The sequence below is a fragment of the Arachis hypogaea genome, chromosome 15, assembly GCF_003086295.3.
Source record: "Arachis hypogaea cultivar Tifrunner chromosome 15, arahy.Tifrunner.gnm2.J5K5, whole genome shotgun sequence".
Classification (NCBI taxonomy): domain Eukaryota; kingdom Viridiplantae; phylum Streptophyta; class Magnoliopsida; order Fabales; family Fabaceae; genus Arachis; species Arachis hypogaea.
In genome coordinates, this window is record NC_092050.1 from 120,009,580 (window position 1) to 120,019,971 (window position 10,392).

Below are 10,392 nucleotides of genomic sequence, written 5' to 3' on the forward strand. Positions count from 1 at the left end.
CAACACGGTGCCCAATTAGCACAATTTCATTAGTGTCTTGCCTTTTTATCAAACAACATTTTGAATCAAAGGTGACTAAGTTTCCTTTGTCACAAAGTTGGCTAACACTAATGAGATTATGTTTGAGACCTTTGACAAGTATAACATTATCTATGGAGGTAGAAGAATTTTTACCAACTTTTCCAACGCCGATTACTTTGCCGGTGTTGTTGTCTCCATAGATCACGTTTCCTCCGTTTGTAGGCTCTATTGCGGTGAACTTTGATTCATCGCCGGTCATGTGTTTGGAGCATCCACTGTCAACATACCAATTTGTATCCTTAGCTCCAACACGTACCTACAAAACAATTAAAATTGGGATTTAGGTACCCAAGTGAATTTGGGTCCTTGATGGTTAGTATGAGCATAATGCCCATAAGGTGCCCATCTCGTATCTTGACAACGAAAGTTTATATGTTTAATTCTAGTAAAGCATACGGGTGCTATATGACCTACTTTATTACAATAATGACATATGACATTTGGATTATGCATCCTATGCATGTTTCTAAATGGTTGCCTAGGTTGTTTCCTAAATGCAACATCTTTTGATCTATATGCATTGTGATTATAATTTCTAAATGAAGCATGTTGAGGAGGATGTTTAAAGGCTTCATTCCTTTTAGGCATGCTTGCCTTTTGGGCTTGCGGTTGCCTAATAGGAGTTTTAGCATTTTTAAATTTTCCTTTTTCAAAACCTAAACCTTCCTTATTATGAACATGCTTTTGGTTTTTCAACATTTTATCTAAGTTCTTTGAAGATTCATTGAACTTGGCTAAAGTGTTCTTAAGATTTGTAATTTCATTTTCATGCATTTTACAAGATTTGTATGGATCACTACTTGTGCTACACTTATCTTTTCCAAGATTGATATTCTCGTTTTTCAACATCTCATTTTGTTTTAAAAGATCCATATTCTTTTTCTTTAGGAGAGAATAATCTTGGGTAAGTTTTGTGTACACCTCAAGTAAGGCATCATATTCATCTTGTAAATTAAAAGAAGTGGAGTTGTCATCACTAACCTTTTCTTCGCTTGCCATTAAGCAAAGATTTGCAACCTCATCGTCATCGGAGTCAGATTCATCCTCATTCTCCCATGATATGTATGCTTTCTCCTTCTTCTTAAATTTCTTGTTTTTGTCCTCCTTTTGAAGTTTTGGACAATTGGGTTTGATGTGTCCAACTTCTCCACACTCATAGCATTTTGGTACCTTTGTTTTGCTCTTGAAGTTTTTCTTCATTGCAAACTTATTGAATCTTTTCAATAAGAGTGCAAATTCTTCATCTCCTTCTTCTTCATTATCATCACTCTCTTCTTGTAGTGATGTTGTTTTAAGGGCGAGACTTTTCTTCTTGCTTTCTTCACCTTTTTGTCTATTTAGCATAGTCATTTCATAGGTGAGAAGATTACCTCGTAGTTGATCGAATGTAAGTTGATCATAGAGCCTTCCTTCCACAATGGCGTTCACTTTGGAGTTCCATTTTGGTGTAAGGCTTGTAAGCACCTTGGTCACAATTTGTTTATAATTGTATTTTGTGCCAAGCATGCTTAGATTGTTGAAGATCTTGGAGAGTCTTTCAAGAGCTTCTTCAATGCTCTCTTCATCTTTCATTTTAAAATTTTCCCATTCATGAACCAACATAAATACCTTTGATTCTTTAACGTGGTCGGTTCCTTCGTAAGTGATTTGGAGTTTATCCCAAATCTCTTTAGCGGTTTCACATGTAGAGATCTTCATATAATCATGCTCGTTAAGTGCACAATGAATGAAGTTGATGGCTTTATCATTCATTGCCACTTTCTTCCAATCATCGTCACTATATTCATCTTCTCCTTTCGGTACTTGCTTTGAGACGGAGACTTCTCCTTCTTTAGCGCTTGTTGTCTTTGTTGGAATGTGATTTCCATTCTCAATCACTTTCCAAATTCTCACATCTTGAGAACGGATCCAAATTCTCATCTTATTTTTCCAATAAGAGTAATTTGTTCCACTAAAAAGAGGAGGTCTAGCGGTTGAGTTACCTTCACTAGTGTTGTTGTTGTTAAAGCTTGTGCTTGCCATGATCTTTTTCCTTAAACGGTTAAGTCTTTCAAAGGGTTAAGCTCTGATACCACTTGTAGAACCTATGCACAATTACTCAAGAGGGGGGGTGAATTGAGTATTGCAACAACAATGAATCTTTTTGCGAAAGTTAAAGACAATATACAAAAGTGTTATTGTACTAGTATTTTTCCAAGAGCTTAACTCAATTGCTAAGCATTTATAAGGAGCTTTTACTTTCCAATAGATACCAACTCAAATAAATTGATTAAGCTTTTCACCAATCGGACTTAAGCTATTCCTTAAGTACTTACGAAGCTACTTTTCGATCACAATTTATTTGCTCAAAGGTAAAAGACAATAATATTGAAGAGATGAGTTTGGAGAGATGCAAACGCTATTTAGAGTGGTTCGGCACAATCCTTGTCCTACGTCCACTTTCTTTCTCAATCGCTATTGAGAAGTTCCACTATTGCCAAGCTTCAAGGTGCTCGCGCAAAACCTTTTACAATCCGAGTCCTTAGTTTCTAACACCTCACGGTATATGATCACCACTCGTATACTAACCCACTCCACTTAGAGATACCTTCTCTAAGATTTGCCTTGAGTACTTAGTATACTTCTTTGGTATCCTCACCGACTATAGTGTTTATAACTCTTGACTCAACCTTGGAGATTACACTCCAATTTACAAAGTGTTACAAGAAAACAATTCTCAAAGAATTGTTGAGATGAAATGAGTACTCTTTAGAAGAGTGTATGATTACAAGTTTAGCACTATTGAACCAATTGATATTGCTCTCTCAAATTGTGTATTATAACACCTTAAAAATGTGTAGAATGAAAGAATATGAACAAGATAGTTTGCAAATACTCACGTATATGAAATAAGGCTTCAATCCATCTATTTATAGACTCCCCAAACCTTAGAAACGTTGGAGAGTTAATGGGATGGAGCCTTTTTGTCAAAACTAGCCGTTTTTTATGTTTTTGAATCATTTGCATCGATGCATAACACTTTGCATCGATGCAAATGTGTCTTTGAAGCTGAAATTTGAATTTTCAGCTAGGTTGCATCGATGCAAACATCTTTGCATCGATGCAACAAGTCGTCGCATGCTTTGCATCGATGCAAGATGAGTGTGCATCGATGCAAACCTTAAAGAATGGCTTAAAATCACTTCAAAATACTTAGGATTGATCTCAAACTTGTTGGAGTCAATTCCTATGCTTTTGTACCTTTGAAAACAAGTTTTTAAACCATTTGGCTAGCATCGAATTGCAAGATGTGCATCAAAACATCTTGTGAGTGTGTGTTGAGAGATTTAGCAATTAGTTCTTAACAAGAAGTTACCTAAGTCCTAAGACACTATACTTGTCTTCAAATGTTGTGGACTTGAGTTTCTTGTTGTTGTTGTGTTGCTTTCAACTCTTCATTCCTCAACGTTGAATGTTGGTTGATCTTTCAACATGCTTGTTCATTCAAGTTGTTTGTTGGTTTGTCTTTCATGTCGTTTGTTGGTTTGTCATTCATCAAAACCTACGAATACAAACTTCGCATACAAGCAACATGATTTACAATAATCATTAGATATGTACATGAAATATCCAACATTTCTTTATGGTATCCTAGGTTGGATGAATTTTCTATAGTGGGTTATTCTGATGCAGATTTTGCCAGTGATAGAGTTGATAGAAGGAGCACGTCAGGTATATGCTATTCTCTGGGCAGATCCTTAAATGTTTGGTTAAGCAAGAAGCACTCTACAGTGGCACTTTTCTCTACTGAAGCCGAATACATAGCTGCTTCCTCTTGCTGCTCATAGTTATTATGGTTAAAAACTTAGCTTGCTGACTATAAATTGAATACTGATAATATTCCCTTGTTATGTGATAACATGAGTACCATAAATATTTCCAAAAATCCAGTTTTACACTCTAGAATAAAACACATTGAAGTGAGATTTCACTTAATAAAGGAACATGTTCAAAAGGGCAATATTAACATTCAATTTGTTAAATCAGAGAAATAATTAGCTAATATTTTTACTAAACCACTGGCTGAGGATAGGTTCTGTAAGTTAAGCACTAGTTTAGGCATTCTTAATTATGATACTTTGTTTTAAACATTGTTGATGCCTTGTTTAAAGTTTTTTTTTCTCAGGTCAGGATGAGACAATTCTGGACAAATGAAGAGCCATCATCAAAGAACATGGTATCTGGTATGTTGTTCTAAGTTTAGATTCATGTGGGCTAACCATTCTTTTCAGATTTCATGTGGCTTTTATGTTTCCTTAAACACAACCTCCTCTGGGCCTAAGAAGAGTTAATTGATATTAATGTGGGCCTCATTGGTTTGTCATACATTAATTGTATTTTTATTTCTTTTTCTTTGTCTTTTGTGAAAGTCATTTTTTTTATAAAAACCTTTTCAACTTTAGGTCATGTCTTTTCAAAGTTGTCACAGGTTCTGAACATGCATGTTTTCAAGAATCATTAACTTGTAGTAGTTACTAAAGCAAACCTCTTTCATATTAACTTGCATGTCTCTTTGGTTTTCCACTACCACCATTTGTTTTAAAAACTACAAAACCTTTGTGTCATAATAATGAGGAAGAAAACCACTACACGAAGAGGCACCCACACTCAACAACTTCCAAGAATTCCTGAAAAGTCTCGAGCACCTTCTCACTCTCACGATCCCACCTTCACACCGTCACGCACACTTTCTCTTTCTCCTCCTCGCACCAAACCCATGGCACGCACGAAGACGACTCCTAGGTATCCATATTTGTCTCAGGAAGCGGCTCCATCAAGTACACCATCTCCCCCTAGTGCTTCAAAGGGGAAGTGTCTAACCACTAAATAAGCGCCTCCTGAACCTTCAAGGCCGAAGCCAAGATCTGCTTCTCAATGCCCTTAACGAGGTAAACCACATATCCCTCTTTGTTTAGTGAATGAACCTCAAAATGTAGACCCTTTTGCTCCTAAATCTCACTTTATGAACTCTCACTCTCATTACAACCCTCTTCGTTTCTCTTCTGCTATGAACTATGAATTTTACAGAGATGTTGTTACTCATCGCCCTTTATGCCCTACCGATTTGGCTGATTTACTCACTTTGAAAAAGAAAGGATTTGTTTTTGTGAAAAATCTTGAGTTTCTTAACTGGAACCATCTTTTCAAAATTAAAAAGCTAGGATATCCTAATTTTGTTCGTGAGTTTTATGCTAATATTACTTATCATGAGGAAAATATTCATTCCTATGTGAAAGGGCATGAGTTGAACTTGAACAGTGAAACCTTAAGTGATGCTCTAGGTTATACAGATGTGGGTGTATGTGCTTATACTTTGGGTAAATGGGATGAAGGTTTGGGTTTGTCATATCAAGATGCTTTGGCTTATGTTTGTGAAGATATTTCTCTGATTCATGGTCTCACTCCGAATCATAAAGCTCTCAGTCCTCTACGTGCTCAACTCCACTGCATTGTGAACCATATCATTCTACCCCAAAGCGGTTCTTATCAAAGAGTCTCATTTTGTTATACATTAGTGCTGTTGATATCATTACTAAAACTGAGATTTCATTTGCTTATTTAATGATGAGGCATATGCATGATTGCATAAGGAGTGACAAGAATGTGTCTCTTCCTTACGACATGTTTTTAACTTGCATTTTTGAATCATTTGGTCTTGACCTAACCGATAAGAACTATAAAAATAGACACTCTTACCTGAAAGGGGGTGGTGCAGTAAAACAGGAAAAGAAAGGACTTACAAGAACTAAAAAGGTGGTCCTGGATGATGATGATGATGATGAACTTGATGACATTCCTCTTCATTCAACTTCTAGAACTTCTGCCTCAACTGGTCACAAATTACTCCTTTATGGAGTTGTTAAAGATATTTTGCAGGAGTTTGTGAACTTATCCAACCATCTCATTTCCACAAGCCAACAAGAAAGGAAACTTGTGATCAGGAATGAAAATGCCTTGAGGAAATCAAGAGATAGAGTAGTTGTTCTTCTAAAATATGTGGACAACATACGTGAGGATGACACTATGGCCATAGACCAATAGGAATTACTGGACTTGGAAGAGGATGGCTTTGATGTCTAAGAATGTCTTTTGATGCTGATTTCTGTATTATGGCTCTTTGTTTTATAAAATAATTTGGTTTTAGATTCTGTTTTATGTTCTGGATGATTATATGACTTAAGGACTGCTTTATTTGCACTTATTTTAGTTAAGTTTAAATGGATTTTCAAGATTAACATCCTTTCTGCAGGCCTATTTGTTTGAATGTGTGTAGTTGTGTGTAGTTTTTTGAAGAAGCTTGAATTTGAGTGTGATGAATGTAATTGTAGGAACTGTGAATATGCTAGTTTGATGACTGGTACACGAAATCATGATCACACACTTTTCACACAACTCCGTGCAGCTGACCAGCAAGTGCACTGGGTCGTCCAAGTAATACCTTACGTAAGTAAGGGTCGATCCCACGGAGATTGTCGGCTTGAAGCAAGCTATGGTCATCCTTGTAAATCTCAGTCAGGCGGATTCAAATGGTTATGGGATTTTGATAATTAAAATATAATTAAAACAGAAAATAAGATAGAAGAACTTATGTAATTCATTGGTGGGATTTCAGATAAGCGTATAAAGATGCTTTGTTACTTCTGAACCTCTGCTTTCCTATTGCCTTCATCCAATCATTCATACTCCTTTCCATGGCAAGCTGTATGTTGGGGGATCACTGTTGTCAATGGCCACTATTTGTTCTCTTAGTGAAAATGGTCCAAATGCGCTGTCACCACACGGCTAATCATCTGCCAGTTCTTACTCATGTTGGAATAGGATCCATTGATCCTTTTGCATCTGTCACTACGCCCAACACTCGCGAGTTTGAAGCTCGTCACAGTCATCCCATCCCAGATCCTACTCGGAATACCACAGACAAGGTTTAGACTTTTCGGATCTCAAGAATGCTGCCAATTGATTCTAGCTTATACCACGAAGAATCTGATCTCATAGAATGGAGGGCTCTGTTGTCAGGAGAGGCAACCATGCGTCGTGAACCATGAGGCTAAGAGATACACACTCAAGCTATTGCAAATAGAACAGAGGTGGTTGTCAGGCACGCGTTCATAAGTGAGAATAATGATGAGTGTCACGGATTATCACATTCATCCGGTTGAAGTGCGAGTGAATATCTTAGAATAAGAATAAGCTTGAGTTGAATAGAAAACAGTAGTAATTGCATTAATTCATGAAGAACAGCAGAGCTCCACACCTTAATCTATGGGGTGTAGAAACTCCACTGTTGAAAATACATAAATAAAAATAGGGTAGACATGGCCAAGTGGCCAGCCTCCCATGGAGGTCTCATAATGTAAAAGTTACATAATGTGTTCCAGAGATGAAAATACAATAGTAAAAGGTCCTATTTATAATGAACTAGTAACTAAGGGTTTACAGAAATGAGTAAATAATGCAGAAATCCACTTTCGGGGCCCACTTGATGTGTGCTTGGACTGAGCATTGAAGCTTTTTCGTACTTGGGCTGTTCCTGGAGTTAAACGCCAGCTTTTGTGCCAGTTTGGGCGTTTTACGCCAGAAATTTTAGGCTGACTTTGAACGCAAGTTTGGGCCATCAAATCTCAAACAAAGTATAGACTATTATATATTGCTGGAAAGCCCAGGATGTCTACTTTCCAAATCAATTGAGAGCGCACCAATTGGTCTTCTATAGCTCCAGAAAATCTACTTCGAGTGCAGGAAGATCAGAATCCAACAGCATCTGCAGTCCTTTTTCAGCCTCTGAATCAGATTTTTACTCAGTTCCCTCAATTTCAGCCAGAAATTACCTGAAATCACAGAAAAACACACAAACTCATAGTAAAGTCCAGAAATGTAATTTTTATTTAAAAACTAATAAAAATATAGTAAAAAGTAACTAATTCATATTAAAAACTACCTAAAAACAATGCCAAAAAGCGTATAAATTATCCGCTCATCACAACACCAAACTTAAATTGTTGCTTGTCCCCAAGCAACTAAAAACAAAATAGGATAAAAAGAAGAGAATATACAATAAATTTCGATAACATCTATGAAGATCAGTCTTAATTAGATGAGCGTGGCTATTAGCTTTTTGCTTCTGAACAGTTTTGGTATCTCACTTTATCCTTTGAAGTTCAGAATGATTGGTATCCATAGGAACTCAGAATTCAGATAGTATTATTGATTCTCCTAGTTCAGTATGTTGATTCTTCAACACAGCTACTTATTGAGTCTTGGCCGTGGCCCTAAGCATTTTGTTTTCCAGTATTACCACCGGATACATAAATGCCACAGACACATGACTGGGTGAACCTTTTCAGATTGTGACTCAGCTTTGCTAGAGTCCTGATGAACGGATTTTTGATGGTATAGAATTTCACAAATGAATTCTCGTTGCAAGTATAGTTTCTAAACCAATCACTAATCCTTTCATACAAAAAGTTTTTTGTCACTAAAACAAACCCCTAAAATTAATAACCGAAGTATTCAAACCTCGGGTCGTTCTCCCTAGAAATTACAATAAAGTGTCTTGTTATTGGTTATGAGTTATTTTGGGGTTTTGGATAAGAAGCATGAAAAGTAAATGGCAATGAAAATAAACTAACAACTATAAAAGGCTCTTGGCAAGGTATGAAAATTAGAAGTCCTATCCTAGTTATCCTTCTCAATTGTGATGAGAATTGTTCATTGCTACTACTTAGTTAACCCTTACTAATTAAAGGAAAGTCAAGTGGATGAATTGACTTGAGCCACAAGTCCTAGCCAACTCCCAAGGAAAGACTAGCTTTAGTGCACTCCAAACCAATTAGCAATCTCTCCAATTATCAATCAACAAAGGGATTAGATAACTCAAGTGTCACTAATTACTCTACCTAAGCCAAGAGGAACAAAATCTACACTATATCTAGAAGAGGCATTTCAACAAACATATAGAGTGCAATAGAAGTAAACATTATTAATTGCAAGAATTAAAGGAATCTACAACTACAAAGGCAAGAGATCAACAATAGAAAAGCAAAGAAGAACAATTATTATGAATTACCTCTTATTGAATTGGAAGAATGTAGAAGGAACAATACTAGATCTACAACAAAATATAAGAACAACATAAAGGAAATTATAACAAAAGAATAGAAGAAGATGAATGTAGCAACAAAGAATTGAGAGATAGAAGTGGAAGAAAGCAAAGATTAAAACCTAGATCTAAGAACTAAACCTAATCCTAATCCTAATTCTAGAGAGAAGAGAGAGCTTCTCTCTCTAGAAACTAACTCTAAACTAATCCTAATGAGTGTGTATGATTGCAATCCCCTTTGCTCTTCAATCCTTGGCTTTAAATAGCATCTTTGGCGCCAAAGTTGGTTGGGATTGGGCCCCACAACCCTTGAGAATTCATTGGTCACGTTTTTATTAAAAAATCATAAACCAGCACCGACGCGTACGCGCACAGCACGCGTACGCGTCCATGGGGTGATTCGTGGGTGCGCGCAAGCGCCAGGTGCGCGCACGCGTCCATGGGCGAGTTCAAATTCTTTGACTTTTCATGATTACTCCACTTTGCATGCTTTCCTCTTCACTCCTTTGATCCATTCCTAGCCTTTTCAATCTGAGATCACTAACAAACATATCAAGGCATCTAGTGGAATCAAAGGGAGATTAAAACCATCAAATTAAGGGTCTAAAAGCATGTTTTCACATCTAAGCACAAATAAGGAGACAATCACAAAACCATGCTATTTCATTGAATAAATGTAGGTAAAAGGTGATAAAATCTCTTAAAATTAATACAGGATAAACCATCAAAACGGGGTTTATCAAGTCCCCAGTTAGAGGTGTCTAGAGCTCTTAAGCACACTCTTTTTGCTTTGGATCACGACTTTAACCGCTCAGTCTCAAGCTTTTCACTTGACACCTTCACGCCACAAGCACATGGTTAGGGACAGCTTGGTTTAGCCGCTTAAGCCAGGGTTTTATTCCTATGGGCCCTCCTATCCATTAATGCTCAAAACCTTGGATCCTTTTTATTTTACCCTTGCCTTTTGGTTTAAAGGGCTATTGGATTTTTCTGCTTGCATTTTTTTTTCACTACTTTTTCTTGCTTCAAGAATCAATTTTATGATTTTTCAGATTATCAAATAACATTTCTCCTTTTTCATCATTCTTTTAAGGGCCAACAATTTTAACATTCATAAACAACAAATTCAAAAATATGCAATGTTCAAGCATTCATTCAGAAAACAAAAAGTA